The sequence below is a fragment of the Macaca fascicularis genome, chromosome 2, assembly GCF_037993035.2.
Source record: "Macaca fascicularis isolate 582-1 chromosome 2, T2T-MFA8v1.1".
Lineage (NCBI taxonomy): Eukaryota > Metazoa > Chordata > Mammalia > Primates > Cercopithecidae > Macaca > Macaca fascicularis.
The window spans coordinates 191,077,710-191,092,800 of record NC_088376.1 but is presented as its reverse complement, the minus strand read 5'-3'; the positions used below and the strand labels follow the sequence as shown (position 1 = coordinate 191,092,800).

The 15,091-nt window shown below is 35.0% G+C and overlaps 1 protein-coding gene and 1 long non-coding RNA gene across 6 annotated transcripts in view; one reads left to right on the top strand and one right to left on the bottom strand.

Annotated features, from left to right (window-relative positions):
* The window catches only part of HTR1F (5-hydroxytryptamine receptor 1F), a 207,674-nt gene that overhangs the window by 73,876 nt on the left and 118,707 nt on the right, over nucleotides 1-15,091 (top strand). The gene's annotated exons all lie outside the window — the stretch shown is intronic.
* Nucleotides 12,223-15,091, bottom strand: part of LOC141409743 (uncharacterized) — an 87,775-nt gene continuing 84,906 nt past the window's right edge. The window contains exon 2 of the long non-coding RNA XR_012431766.1: nucleotides 12,223-14,562. This is a non-coding gene — a long non-coding RNA (uncharacterized lncRNA). The remainder of the gene's footprint in view (nucleotides 14,563-15,091) is intronic.

Below are 15,091 nucleotides of genomic sequence, written 5' to 3'. Positions count from 1 at the left end.
TCTTTTATCTTACATACAGAATCTTGGAAGACAAACAGCATTCCTTTATTTTGTACTCTTTCTGTACTTTTTAACTCAAACTGGCAGTGCTTCTGCTGATATAAAATTTTCAAGACCAATGCATGGATTTCCAATATATGTCACACACATTTACTTCATTAGGCGAGTGCCTCTTCCACGGATCTTTTCTAGAAACCAGCACTTTATGGTCTGCTTTCTCCTGACTTCCACTGTCTCTAATGAAAAGTCTGCAATCATTGAAATTGTGTGTTTTTCTCTATATAATGCATCATTTTTCTTTAATTTCTCTATTTTTGACTTCTGTTGAAATGGCTAATCTGACTCATATACTTATTCTTTTCTTTTAATTATTTTTCTTTTCTCTTTGAGACACAGTTACTCACTCTGTCACCCAGACTAGAGTGCAGTGGTAGAATCTCAGCTCACTGCAACCTCAGCCTGCTAGATTCAACCAATTCTCCTGCTTCAGCCTCCAGAGTAGCTGGGATTATAGACATGTGCCACCACCACCACTAATCTTTGTATTTTAGTAGAGGTGGGGTTTTACCATTTTGGCCAGGCTGGTCTCAAACTCCTGACCTCAAGTGATCCACCCACCTTGGCCTCCCAAAGTGTTGGGATTACAGGTATGAGCCACTGTGCCTGGCCACATACTTACTTTTTTCAAAGAGTCTTTTATATGAATGAATTTTATGACCTAATCATCTTTCTGAAGGATTAGCAAAAGGTCATCCAACCATACCCTCACTTGCTTTGAGTTTGGGGGTGGTTTTATTGGTTTGTTTCCAGAGCACATTTTCCTGACAGTTAATCTTTTAGTGTCTTTTGCAATCTGGATAGGCTGAGAATTTCCAAAGTGATCAAATCCTAGTACTTTTTGTTTAATGATTTTCCAAACATTTTATTTCCTTCCACTCATAATTTACTATAAGAAGCAAAAAGAAATCAGAGCCCAGTTTTGACGTTTGCTTGGATGAGATAGCCTCAGCTACATATCCAAATTCATTACTTACAAATTCTACTTTCCATATACCTGCGGAATATAATTTTGCTAGATTTTCTGCCACTATATATCAGGGATTTATTTTTTTCCAGTTTCCAATAACATGTTCCTTATTTCCTTCTGAGTTTTCCCTAGCAGTTATTAACATCCATATTTTTACTAACAGCCTTTTCAAGGAAATCAGTTTTTCCATAATGGTCCTTAAAATTCTTCCAGCTTTTATTGCCCAATTCCAAGGCCACTTCTACACTTTTAGATATTTGTAACAGTAGTATCCCACTTCCAGTACAAAAAATCTGTATTATTTTCTGTGGGTTTTATAACAAATTACTGAAAATTAAGTGGATTAAAATAATGCATATTTATCTTACAGCTCTGGACATCAGAAGTTTGAAATGGTTCTCACTGGACTAAAGCCAATGCACTAGCAACACTGCATTCTTTTCTGAAGACCCCCAACCCAGAATATATATATATATATATATATATATATATATATATATATATATATATATATATTTGTCTTTTCCAGCGTCTAAGAGCTGCCCACATTCCTTGACTCATGCCACCTTCCATCTTCCAAGCCGACAATGGCTAGTCTATTCTTTCTCATATTGCATCACTCTGCAACTGATACTTCTGCCTGCATCTTCCACATTTAAAGACCCTTATGATTACATTGGGCTCACTCATGTAATCCAGAAAAATTTCCCTTTTTCTGGGTTAAATGATTAGCAACCTGAATTCCCTCTGCTTCCTTAATTCCATTTTTTCATGTAATTTAACATATTCACAGTTTCTGGGTATTAGAACATGGAAAGTTTGGAAAGCTATTATTTGGCCTACCATAGCCAGTTTAAAGTTCAAACTACCTTCTTTGCAATGGTGGCAGCCCAAATCTCAGTTCACTCCTTTAGCGTGAGATATGCTTCTAGGAGTCTGCACCACATATATGTTGTTCAGGTCAGCCAGAAAACTGCTAGAGTTTATACATAGAATTCAGGACCCTCCCTTACAGGTTCTCTTATTTCCAGGATCTTATCTGACATTATTCAGCAACTATGGTTGACCCAAACTCTGTCCTCAGGTTCTTCAAGCTAGAAAGATTGTAGGTTTTCTACTGGAGTTTTAGCTCCCCTACAAGATGAAGACTGGTGCCTGTCATCAGTTGAAAAGCAATATATCGGTCGGGCATGGTGGATCATGCCTGTAATCCCAGCACTTTGGGAGGCCCAGGAGGGCAGATCGCCCGAGGTCAGGGGTTCGAGACCAGCCTGACCAACATGGTGAAACCCCATCTCTACTAAAAATACAAAAATTAGCTGGGTGCGGTGGTGAGCATCTGTAATCCCAGCTACTTGGGAGGCTGAGGCAGGAGAATCGCTTGAACCTGGGAGGTGGAGGTTGCAGTGAGCTGAGGTTGAGCCACTGCATTCCGGCCGGGGTGAATGAGCGAGACTCCATCTCAAAAAAAAAAAAAAGAAGAAGAAGAAAGAAAAGCAAAGCAATATATCTGGAAAACTCATTTAGCATAATTCTCTTCTACAAAGTTTTTATTTTCTTCTAGCATCTGTCTGCTTTTTGACAGTGTCTACTGTCTTCAGGAAGTTTTGTCTTTCTTCAGAGATAAAATATAACTGTTATCTGCACGAAGGTTGGTCTAAGGGTTAATCTGAGTTATTTGGTCATACCAGAAGCCCTGATATTCATTTTTAAACTTGTTGGTGACTTTATTTACTTGCTTCAATATGTCAAATTCAAATAAAACAATGTTTTTTTTTTTTTTTTTTTGCCTTACATCATCACCTGTATCACTCATTTTCTTTCATAATAACTCTCTTAGTACCTAATGCAGTCTCTCTTGCTGTCAGATATTTTTAGGAAAATATTTTTATTGAAATTCAAAATATATTATGAAAAATGCACAGATAACAAGTGTACCACTTGATGAATTTTTCTCGAGATAAACAGACCATAGTAGCCAACATCCAGATCAGGAAATAGAATATTATCAGTGCCACCAACAATCACCTTATGCCATCTCCCAGTCACCATAAACACTCTTCCCTAAAGCTAATAATTATCTTGACTGCTACCATCACTACTTAGTCTTCCTCATTCTAGAACTATATATGAACACACAATAAATATGAATTTTTTGTGTGTTTAGTTTCTTTCACCCAGCATTATATTTCTGAGAATCATAAAAATGGTTTGTATGTAGCAATGGTTTATTCAGTTACCTTTATTCATTTTAACACTATTCCCAAGTGTATAATATTCTCCCAAGTGTATAATTTCTCTCATATAAAAAATTGTATTTTATGTATCTGTTCTACTCTTGGTGGATATTTTGGTTGTTTCTGGCATGGGACTATTACAGATAGGCTACTATGAACATTTTGGTGCATGCCTCTTAGTGTTAATGTATATAAATTCCTGTTGCATATATATCCACCAGTGGAACTGCTGGCATATGGGGCTTGCATATGTTCAGATTTAGTTGATACTGACAAACAGCTTACCAAAAAGCTGATTATCAATCACAGTAATGAATGAGGGCTTCATTTGCTGCACATCCTTCCCAATACTTCCTTGCTTTTATGATGCAATGCCAGAAAATTTTTCCAATTAAGTTTTTCTGTTCTAGCCTCCTTAACCCAGACATTTTCTCTCTAAAAGGAGGACCAATGAGGAACGTGAGGAAAATGAAAAACGTTTTGTAAAATAATTTCCATAAATCAATAATCCAGTGTCCTGAGACAATGTCAAATAATTGTTCAATATTTCCAACTAGAATACTTAAAATAAAGGAGTCAAATGCAAAAGCAGATATTTTGCATTGAGGTGTTACAAACATACGCCCCATCAGAGGTAGGGTCCGAATGTCTCCTCAGGTAGGATTTAGAGCTGCTAGTCAGAGCATGACTTTGGATTCAGAGTCCTGATGGAAAGAGACTGATCAGGCAGTTATCTTAGCTCTAATGCATCCATAAGCAAAGTTATAAATCCTTTGACTGAAAAATAACTAGCTCCTTTAGAAGGCTTTTGGAGAATATTAAAATATGTCTTTATCTGTACTACAAGCCATCGCCAGATTTTACCCAACACTATGACCTTTACACTGTAAGGGAATTCAGTAACTAACCTACAGGGACACTTCAGAAAACAAGGAGTTTGCTAGTTTGATTACGCTTTCCACTCTATTGTTTCTTGTAGCCAGTTTTTCTCTCATACTTGCAAAACAGAAACCCCAAACCAAAAAACTTCAAGTGCCTTTCCTGCAAAATTGAATGTTTGTTTTCTTACAGTTATTGACTACAGTTTCTCTTAACCTATTTCCAAAGGGCAGGAAAACTGTTTGGGTTAGAATTTATTAGAGCACATTATTATACATGAGCACCAGTGTGTGCGTGCGTGCGTGCATGTGTGTGTGTGTGTGTGTGTGTTCAGGGAGCAGCGTTGTTAAGGTGGAAGAAAAGGTGCATAGTAGCACTTTTCTATATTTCTTTATGCTTTCCCCTGAGCAGTATTTCTATTAAAAACATCAGTTTGAACCTGAAGTAATAGCTTAGATAATGAAGTTTATAAATAAAATATTGATGCAATATGATTGTTGCAAAAAACTGAACTGATCCATGAGAAGTATTATAGAATTCAAAAACTTAATACTAGCTCGTAATGTGTCAAAGTATTTTTTCAAACGCCAAGCCATGAAATCTTCCAGAACTCGCTAGGAAATTCCCTCTTCAATCTCATTGCTTCCTAGGGCAGCACATTTGCACTTTTTGTGTGCATCAATGGTGTTGGCTTCACATTCTTTGGCATTTTCACCGTTGATAAGAATGTGGTAGTAAAAACAGCAAGTTCTTGCAGAACATAGAGGTATCAAACTTTTAAATCTCTCATTGCACATTGAAATGTTCTATCTTACCTTTCTCTCTCTCTTTGTCTGTCTCTCTCAGGTTTGCTCTTTTTTTCACACACCCATGCAGATCTCTTCAGAGTAGTTAAAATGGCAGGAAAAACAAGACTCAATTTTCATTTTTTCAAAAGTGGCAAAAATCGAATATTTATTCCAAAATATCAAAGTAAAATATATACTCCAGGAAAATTAATTATATATTTTTTCTCTGAGTGACCACCCCCTGAAAACCAACGTATATATGTCTCCAAGATGTATGCAGTCCTCACTACAGGAAACTAGAGGTCTGCTATCCAGTGAAAATCTGTCAATTCTTCTATGCAACTTGGAGTTTCTTTGTTTAAATAATATCAAATTCTACTTAAATCATATTACTAGAAGTGTTCTAATTTTCTTCACTGGAGAAATACACTACGGTTGAGGTTTAAAATGGTACCACATTGTACACAATAATAGGGATCTTGATATATAATAATTCCATCAGAAAACTTCATATCTGGATTTGATTTCATAGTTTCCCTTTATTCTTTTCTAAATCATGAATTAGAAGTTTATATTTAAACGGTGATTCTGCTGTACAAATGGAATAAACTAGCTCTAAATAATATAGATGATTTTACTATGGATTATGATCTGGTTTGCCTTAGAAGATCCATTTATTATTTTAGGTTTTTGCATTTTCTTCCGTGTTATTTTTTAATGCACTACTAACCGTTGTCTTTCTCTAGTTAAGCACATCAATTCATCAACTAAAATATGTACAACCTCTGACACTTTCTTTAGAAGATGATTTTGTTGCCATAGTGGCTTTTAGCTTGGAGATTTCTGACATTCATGGGATCTCATTGTGTCTTCTAGCCCTTTTAATTTTTTATTGGATAATAAAACCAATGACTTTCACTCAGATTAACAGTTAACCAATTCATGAAAAACTATAAAGAACTAATTGCATTAATTGTATGACTTTTTTCTCTGATTGAAATTTGGGTTAGATGTGATTTCACTTTATATATGGTAGCTACTAACACTTGTTAAAGGATTTTCTTAGAGAAAGAAGTGGCTAAGACAGGCATGATTAAATAGAAGAATGAATGCAACACAAATATTAGTAGCAGGTTTTCTTAAAGTATTTTTTGTCTTTATTCACATTTGGTATCTTGATTATATTCTGTTTTTTAGGTAAAATATTGCCTATCTAAATTATCATAAAATTTAAACTTTTCAAAACTTCAGGAAAAAATTAGAATATATATTTTAGATAAGAATTAAATAAAATGAAACTCCAAAATAGATAGCCTTACCAGAGAATTAGAGAAAAACCTCTGTCTGCTCTTAAGCCTGCATCTATCATGCAAACAATGATATTTATTATTTTCATTTTTTCTCTATAAAGTGCATAGTTCAGTTAAATCCTCTTAAGGATCTAGCAAGTCCATGAAGTTAGCTTAATTGCACTGCGTATCAATGTACATTTACTTACAACAAACATTCTAGTCAATTATCTGAACATTATGCAGTCTTGACTTTTTAAATTATTGGTAATCCATGAACAATAATAAATATAAGGTGTTGATTTTTAATATAAGGATTAACAATGTAAAAGAAAGAAAAATCGAAATAGCATTGACCTTTGAATTTTTTCAAATGTTGCTATCTATTATACATGTGCATTCATATTTGAATAAACAATAGTAAGATAACGAGGAAGAAAGTAACTTCCCTCAATCCTTGAACTTTATTGTTATCACAACCTAAGAAACAGTCTTAAATTTTGCACATACAACTACGAATATATATAATAGAACAGCTTTATAATGCAAATAAACTACTGAAACCCATAGCACTTACCCTAAATATATATTAATATGTCCAGCTAATTCAAATAGGCCCTTGTAAGATATCTCCTAGTTTAATTATCATGAACATTATTTGAAAGCTGTCCATACCATAGTATGTTAGGTGAGTGCTTTAGTCAGGGTTCTCCAGAAAAAAACAGAACCAATAAGAAGGTAGATAGATAGATAGATAGATAGATAGATAGATAGATAGATAGATAGATATTCTAAAGAGCTGTTTTATACAACTGTGGAGGCTGAAAAGTCCTAAGATGTTCAGGGTGAGTCGATAAACTGGAGACCAGTGAGAGCTGATGATGTACTTTTAGTTCAAGTTCAAAGGCCTAAGAAACAGCAGAGTTCTACTTCAAAGGTTGCCAAAATCAAGACACAAGGAGAACTGATACTAAGCAGGAGAAATTTTGTTACTTGTGGGAGGACAAGCCTTTTGGTCCTATTTAGGATTTTAACTGATCAGATGAGGCCTACCCAGGTTAGGAAGAGCAATCTGCTTGGCTCAGTCTATTGATTTAAACGTTAGTCTCACCCAAAACAACCTCTCAAAAACATCTAAAATAATGTGTGTTTAAATATCTGGATACCATGTGGCCCAAATTGACACATAAATTAATCATCATAGATGCGAATGAAAATTTCCTATTCTAATTCATTATCACATTTGATCAAATAAGATACAATTCTCAATTTGCTATCCCATCATTAGTAAGCTACAGTAAAAATTATTTCTAAATTATGTGTTTTCAATGATTGCTACATATAAAATGCAATGAAATTCTGTTTACATTGAAACATTTTATTCTTAAAGGGGAAGAAGCCAAATATTTACTGAGCACCATCTATGTGACAGGTATTGTACATACTTCACAACTGAAAACTATAAGTGAGTTTTCTATAATTATTTTAATAATAAAAGCAAGATCTATATTCCAAGTGAGGAGTATGTAAGATTCATTGTCAAAACTTTCCTCACAAGTTATCATTATATCTCAAGGAGTATTCTCAGGATGCTCCAGATTTTGTGTAAAGAAATCAAACTTTCAGAGCAACAGTAGCAAGACGGAAAAATTCTCCAACTAAGACTGTAACTTAATAACAGTATATTAGCCAAAAAGCTTTACAAGGACTTCAGAAACCAGCTTAGAAGTTGCCATACCCAGAGACGTGCATCAAGCCGAGAACAACTGAAATGAAACAATTCAGAGAAACTATTGGATTTCATTCATAATAGCCCTTCCCAAACCAGCACAGCTTGGTGCAATTAAAAAAAATGCCCAATTGACAGCTTCTCTCTTGGGAGAGAGAAACAAAGTAGAACACACAACAAATGTTCTGGCTTTTCATGGGGCTGCCTGAGGAATTGGTTTCTGTCTCGTCTGACTCAGAGCACTGATGGAGATACAGCATACGTTGGATGCCTAGAGGTCACTAAGAACAAAGAAGAGCTCTGGAGTTTGTGGCAGCACCAGAGAAACCACAGTAACACAGGTAGATGCTAGAAGAAGCAAGTTATTACAAGATTCTGAAAAAGGATCCAACATACATCTCTAATTGGAAATTTGTATACACAATTCCAGAGAAAATGCATGCCCCGAAAAGTTTGAAAGGTCCCCAGAATCACTGGCTGGGATGATAGGTGAAAGTCTTCTCTTGTATGAAGCCAGTCCATGAAGACTGGGAGAGGTGATTGCTTTATCAAATACTCAAATCTCAGCAAAAAAAAAAAAAAAAAAATCATGTGAAGAAACAGAGAAATATGGCTCAATCATGGAAGCAAAATAAATCTTCAGAAACCAACCCTAAAAATGGAGATCAATGCATTACCTCACAAAAAATTTAAAATAAATATCTTTAAAATTCAGTAAGCTACAAGAAAACACAGATAGATAGAAATCTTAAAAATCAGGAAAATAATGCAGAAACAAAATGAGACTATAAATAAAGAGATAGAAACTATTAAAAAGAACTAGACAGAAATTCTGGAGCTGAAGAGTACAACAACTAAAATGAAACATTTACTACAGGAGTTCAACAGCAGACATGATCAAGCAGAATAAAATCAGTGAATTTGAAAAGACCTCATTTCATAATATCAAGTCAGAGAAGGAAAAAGAAAAAAGGATGAAGAAAAGCCTATGGGACTTATGGGGTCCCATATATAAATATATATATATTTTTTATATATATATAAATATATAAATTTATATATATATAAAAAATATATAAATTACTGGGGAAGTATATAAATTACAGAAGTCCCAGGAGGAAAAGAGAAAGAGAAGGGGTACAAAGAGCTTATGTGAAGAAACAATATCTGACCACTTTCCAAATCTGAGAAAGAAAATGGACATCTAAATTCAGTAACATAATGGGTTCCAACTAGGATGAATCCACAGAGGCCCACAGCTAGACAGACACATTATAATCAAAATGTCAAAAATCAAAAGCAAAAAAAAAAAATATCTTGAAAGCCACAAGAAAAAAGCAACTCATGACATATAACAGAGCTCCCATAAGATTATCAGTGACTTATTCAGCAGAAATTCTATAGGCAGAAGGGAGCACGCAAATATATGAGGCAAATATTGAATGGAAGGGAGAATAGGAAGCAGCACATTAACAGTAGGTGTTTTCAGTATCTCACTTTCAATAATAGGCAAACAACCAGGCAAAGGGTCAATAAAGAAACAGAGAACTTGAACAACCCTACAGACTTATTGAACACTACAGACTTATTGGACCTAACAAACATATATACAGAATATTCTACCCAACAACAGTGAATGAACTATTTCAAGAGCTCACAGAACATTCTTCAGGATAGGTAATATGTTAGGTCACAAAGCAAGTCTTAACACATTTGAAAAGACTGAAATCATGCAAAACGTTTTTTCAGACCACAGTTAAATGGACATAGAACCAATAACAAAAGAAATATTGTAAAATACACAAATATGTGGAAATTAAACAACATACTCTTGAACAACCAATAAATCAAAGAAAAAAATCACAAAGAAAATTAAAAACTATTTTGAGACAAATGAAATGGAGAACTCAACATGCCAAACTTATGTCTGAAGCAAAAGCAATACTAAAAGAAAAGTTTATAGTGGCAACTGCCTACATTAAATAAAAAGAAAGCTCTCAAATCAACAACCTGACTTATTTTCTATGCAAGTTTCTTGTTACTATGCAAGTAGCAAGAAAATAAGGACAAAGTGAACTCACAGTTAACTGAAGAAAGGAAATAATAAAAATTAAAGCATAAAAAGGTGAAACAATAGAAAAAGTGATAGAAAATAAACAGAACTCGGAGTTGGATTTTTGAAAAGATCAATATATTTGACAAACACCGAGCTTGTCTAACTAAAAGAGAAGACTAAATAACAAAAACTAAAAGTGAAACAGCAGACACTACAGCTAATGCCACAGAAATAAAAGGGATTATAAGAGACTACTATGAACAATTACATTGCCAAAAAATTGGATAACCTAGAAGAAACAGATAAAGTCCTAGAAATATACAACCCATCAAGACTGAACCACGAATAAATAGAAAATTTGAGTAGACCTATGGTTAGTAAGGAGATTAAATCGGTAATCAGAAACCTCCCAACAAAGAAATGCCCAAGATCAGATGGCTTCACAAGACAACTCCACCAAATTTTTAAGACACATGCACACGTATGTTTATTGCAGCACTATTCACAATAGCAAAGACTTGGAAACAACCCAAATGTCCATCAATGACAGACTGGATTAAGAAAATGTGGCACATATATACCATGGAATACTATGCAGCCATAAAAAAGGATGAGTTCGTGTCCTTTGTAGGGACATGGATGCAGCTAGAAAACATCATTCTCAGCAAACTATCGCAAGAACAGAAAACCAAACACCGCATGTTCTCACTCACAGGTGGGAATTGAACAATGAGATCACTTGGACACGGGAAGGGGAACATCACACACCAGGGCCTGTTGTGGGGTGGGGAGAAGGGGGAGGGATAGCATTAGGATATATACCTAATGTAAATGATGAGTTAATGGGTGCAGCACACCAACATGGCACATGTATACGTATGTAACAAACTTGCATGTTGTACACATGTACCCTAGAACTTAAAGTATAATAAAAAAGAAAAAAAGAAAAAGAAAAATTGACACCAATCCTTCTCTAACTCTCCAAAAAAAATGGGAGGAAGGAATACTTTGAAACTCATTTTATGAGGCAAGAAATATGCTGATACAAAAGCCACACAAAGATACTACAAGAAAACTACAGACTAGTAACCAATATTCTTGATGAATATTTTATTAGTCAAGGTTCTTCAGAGAAACAGAATCAATACGATGGATGAACACACACACACACACACACACACACACACACACACACACATATATATAGAGAGAGAAATATATTTATGAGATTTATTACAGGAATTTGTTCATATGCTTACAGAGACCAAAAAGGGCCATTATCTGCCATCTGCAAGCCAGAGAACTAGAAAAGCCAGTGGTATAACTTAATCTAAGTCCAAAAGTCTGAGAATCAGAGGAGCCAATGGGGTAAGTCCCAGTCCATGTCCAAAGGCTTAATAACCATGAGAGTGGAGGGAGGAGATGAATGGTGTAAGTACGAGTCGGAGTCTGAACGCCCAAGAGGCAGAAACACTAATGTCTGAGAGCAGAGAAGATGAATGCTTTACTTCAAACAGGAAGAAAATACCCATTCCTTTGTCTTTTTCTTCTATTCAAGATATAATGTATTAGATGATGCCCACCTGCATTGATAATACATTACGTACATTATGTATTATGTACTCATAATACATTATGTATTATGAGTAAAGATGTATTATGAGTAAAGATGATAAGGCCAGTCATCTTTACTCAGGCTGCTGATTCAAATGCTAATCTATTTCAGAACCACCCTCATAGACACACTCAGAAATAATGTTTTATCAACTATCTGGGCATTCTTTAGCACAGTCACAATGACATATATAATTAACCATCAAAAATATTGATGCAAAAATCTTTGACTAAATACTAGCAAACTGAATTCAACAGCACATTAAAAGGGTTATACACCATCACCAAATGGGATTTATTCCTAAAATGCAAGCATGGCTCAGCTTACAAAACTCAGTCAATGTAATACACCACATTAACATTAAGGATAAAAATTCTATGATTATTTCAATAGATGTGGAAAATGTACATGACAAAAATTACCACACATTCATGAAAAGAACACTCCACAAAATAGGAATAGAAGGAATTACCTCAATATAATAAAAGCCATATATGACAAGCTCCCAGCTAACATCATACTCATTGGTGAAAAAGTAAAAGCTTTTCCTGTAAGTTTAGGAACAAGACAAGGAGATGTCCACTTTCATGACTTCTATTCAACATGATACTGGAGTTCCTAGCCAGAGGAATTAGGCAAGAAAAAGAAAAAGAAGTGACCAAATTGGCAAAGAATAAATAAATGTATCTCTGTTCACAGATACTATGATCTTCTATGTAGAAAACCTTAAAGATTCTACGCATACATATAAATTTAAAAAAAAAAAAAACCTGTCAGAACTAGTGGAATAATTCAACGAAGTTGCAGGATACAAAGCCTACACACAGAAATCATTTGTATTTTCATATCTTAACAATGAACAATCTGAAAACGAAATTAAGAAAATTAAGAAAACAGTCCCACTTACCATAGCACCACAAAGAATAAAATACTTGGGAATAACTTAACTAAGAAAGGAAAAGGCTTGTACATGGAAAACTACAAAACATGGCTGAAAGAAATTAAAGATGACAAAACAAATGGAAAGACATCTCATATTCATGAATTAAAAGATTTATTAACATTGTGAAAGTGCCCTTATTACCCAAACCAATATACAGATTCAATACAATCCCTACCAAAATCCCAATGGCATTTTTTTTTTTTTTGCAAAAATAGAAAAAAACCCACAAAATTTATATGGAATCTCAGAGGACAACAAATAGGCAAAACAATCTTGAGAAAGAAAAACAAAGCTAGAAATCTTACAGTTCCTGTCTTCAAAACGTATTACAAAGCTACAGCAATCAAAACTCTATGGCACTGGCATAAAGGCAGACATATAGACCAGTGGAACATAATAGAAAGCCCAGAAGCATATGGTTAAATAATCTCCAATAATGGTGCCAAGACTACACAATGTGGAAAGGGTAGTCTCCTCAACCAAAGATGTTGTAAAAACTGAATATCCACATGAAAATAATTAAGTTAAATTCTTACTTTACACCATATATAAAAATCAACTTAAAATGGATTAAAGACTTAAACGGAAGACCTGAATTTGTAAAACTATTAGACGAAAACATAGGGAAGAAGCATCTTGACATTGGTCTGGACAATAATTTTTTGGATATGACACCAAAAGCACAGGTTAACAAAAGCAAAAATAGAACAATGGGATTACATGAAACTTAAAAACTTCTGCACAGCAGGCCAGGTGTGGTGGCTCACGCCTGTAATCCCAGCACTTTGGGAGGCCGAGGCAGGTGGATCACTTGAGGTCAGGAGTTCGAGATCAGCCTGGCCAACATGGTGAAACCCCGTCTCTACTAAAAATACAAAAAATAGCCAGGCGTTGTGGTGGGTGCCTGTATTCTCAGCTATTTGGGAGGCTGAGGCAGGAGAATTGCTTGAACCCAGGGGGCAGAGGTTGCAGTGAGCCAAGATCACATGCCTATACTCCAGCCTGAGTGACACAGCAAGACTCCGTCTCAAAAAAAACAAAAAAACAAAAAAACTTCTGCGCAGCAAAGGAATCAACCAACAGAGTGAAAAGGCAACCTATGAAGTGAGAGAAAACACTTATAAAACACATATCTGATAAGCAGTTAATACCCAGTATATGTACAGAACTCAGAGAACACAACAGCAGAAAATCAAATAACCTAGTTAAGAATGGGCAAGACTTGATAGACATTTCTCCTAAGTTATACAAATACTCAATAGGCTTATAAAAAGATGCTCAACATCATGAGTCATCAAGAAATGTAAATCAAAACACAATGAAATATCACTGCACACTCATTAGAATATCCACTATTTAGAAAACTCATAAAACAACAAGTGTTGGGAGGATGTGGAAAATTGGAGCCTTTGTGTGTTGATGATGGGCATATAAAATAGTGCAGCTGCTCTGGAAAGCAGTATGAACATTCCTCACAAAAGTAAAATTACCACATGACCCACAAATACCATTCCTGGGTATATATATCCAGAATAATTGAAAACAGGATCTTGAAGAGATGTTCCCACACCTATGATCACTGAAGCATTATTCACAATAGCCAAGAAGTGGAAGTTACCTAAATGTCCACTGATGGGTGACTGGATAAAGAAAATGTGAAAACAAGAAGAAAATGTGGTATATACATACAAGGGAATATTATTCAGCCTTAAAAAAAAAAAAAAAAGATGGCTGGGCGCAGTGGCTCACGCCTGTAATCACAACATTTTGGGAGGCCAAGGCAGGCAGATCAGGAGGTCAGGAGATCAAGACCATCCTGGCTGACATGGTGAAACTCTGTTAAAAATACAAAAAGAATTACCTGGGCATGGTGGTGGGCACCTGTAGTCCCAGCTACTTGGGAAGCCGAGGCAGGAGAATTTCTTGAACCTGGAGGGTAGAGGTTGCACTGAGCCGATATCATGCCACTGCATTCCAGCCCTGGTGACAGAGCGAGATTCTGTCTCAAAAAAGAAAAGAAAAAAAGACATCTTGTCACATAGTAAAACATAGATTAACCTTGAAGACATTATACTAGGTGAAATAAGCCGATCACAAAATGACAAATGCTAACTGAAATAAGCCACAAAATGCTAAGTGAAATAAGCCAGTCACACAATGACAAAGACTGCATGGTTCCACTTATATGAGATATACAAAATAGTCAAACTCTCAGAAACTAAAAGTGGAGTAGTTATTGCTAGGGACCAGGGAGAGCTGTGAGACAGGATTTGTTGCTCAATGGACATAGAGTTTCAGTTTTTCAAGGTGTAAATTGTATAGAGATCTATTGAAGAACAACATATATATATATATATGTTGTATATGTTGTGTGTATATATATATATATAGTTCATATGTATATCCTAGATTCGCAGTCTATTCAAACTTAACTTGTTTCTTAAGGCCCTATTCATTCCCACTTTTTCATTAAAGCCACATAAAGTTCATATATATAAAACTGTACTGTACACTTAAAAATCATGAAG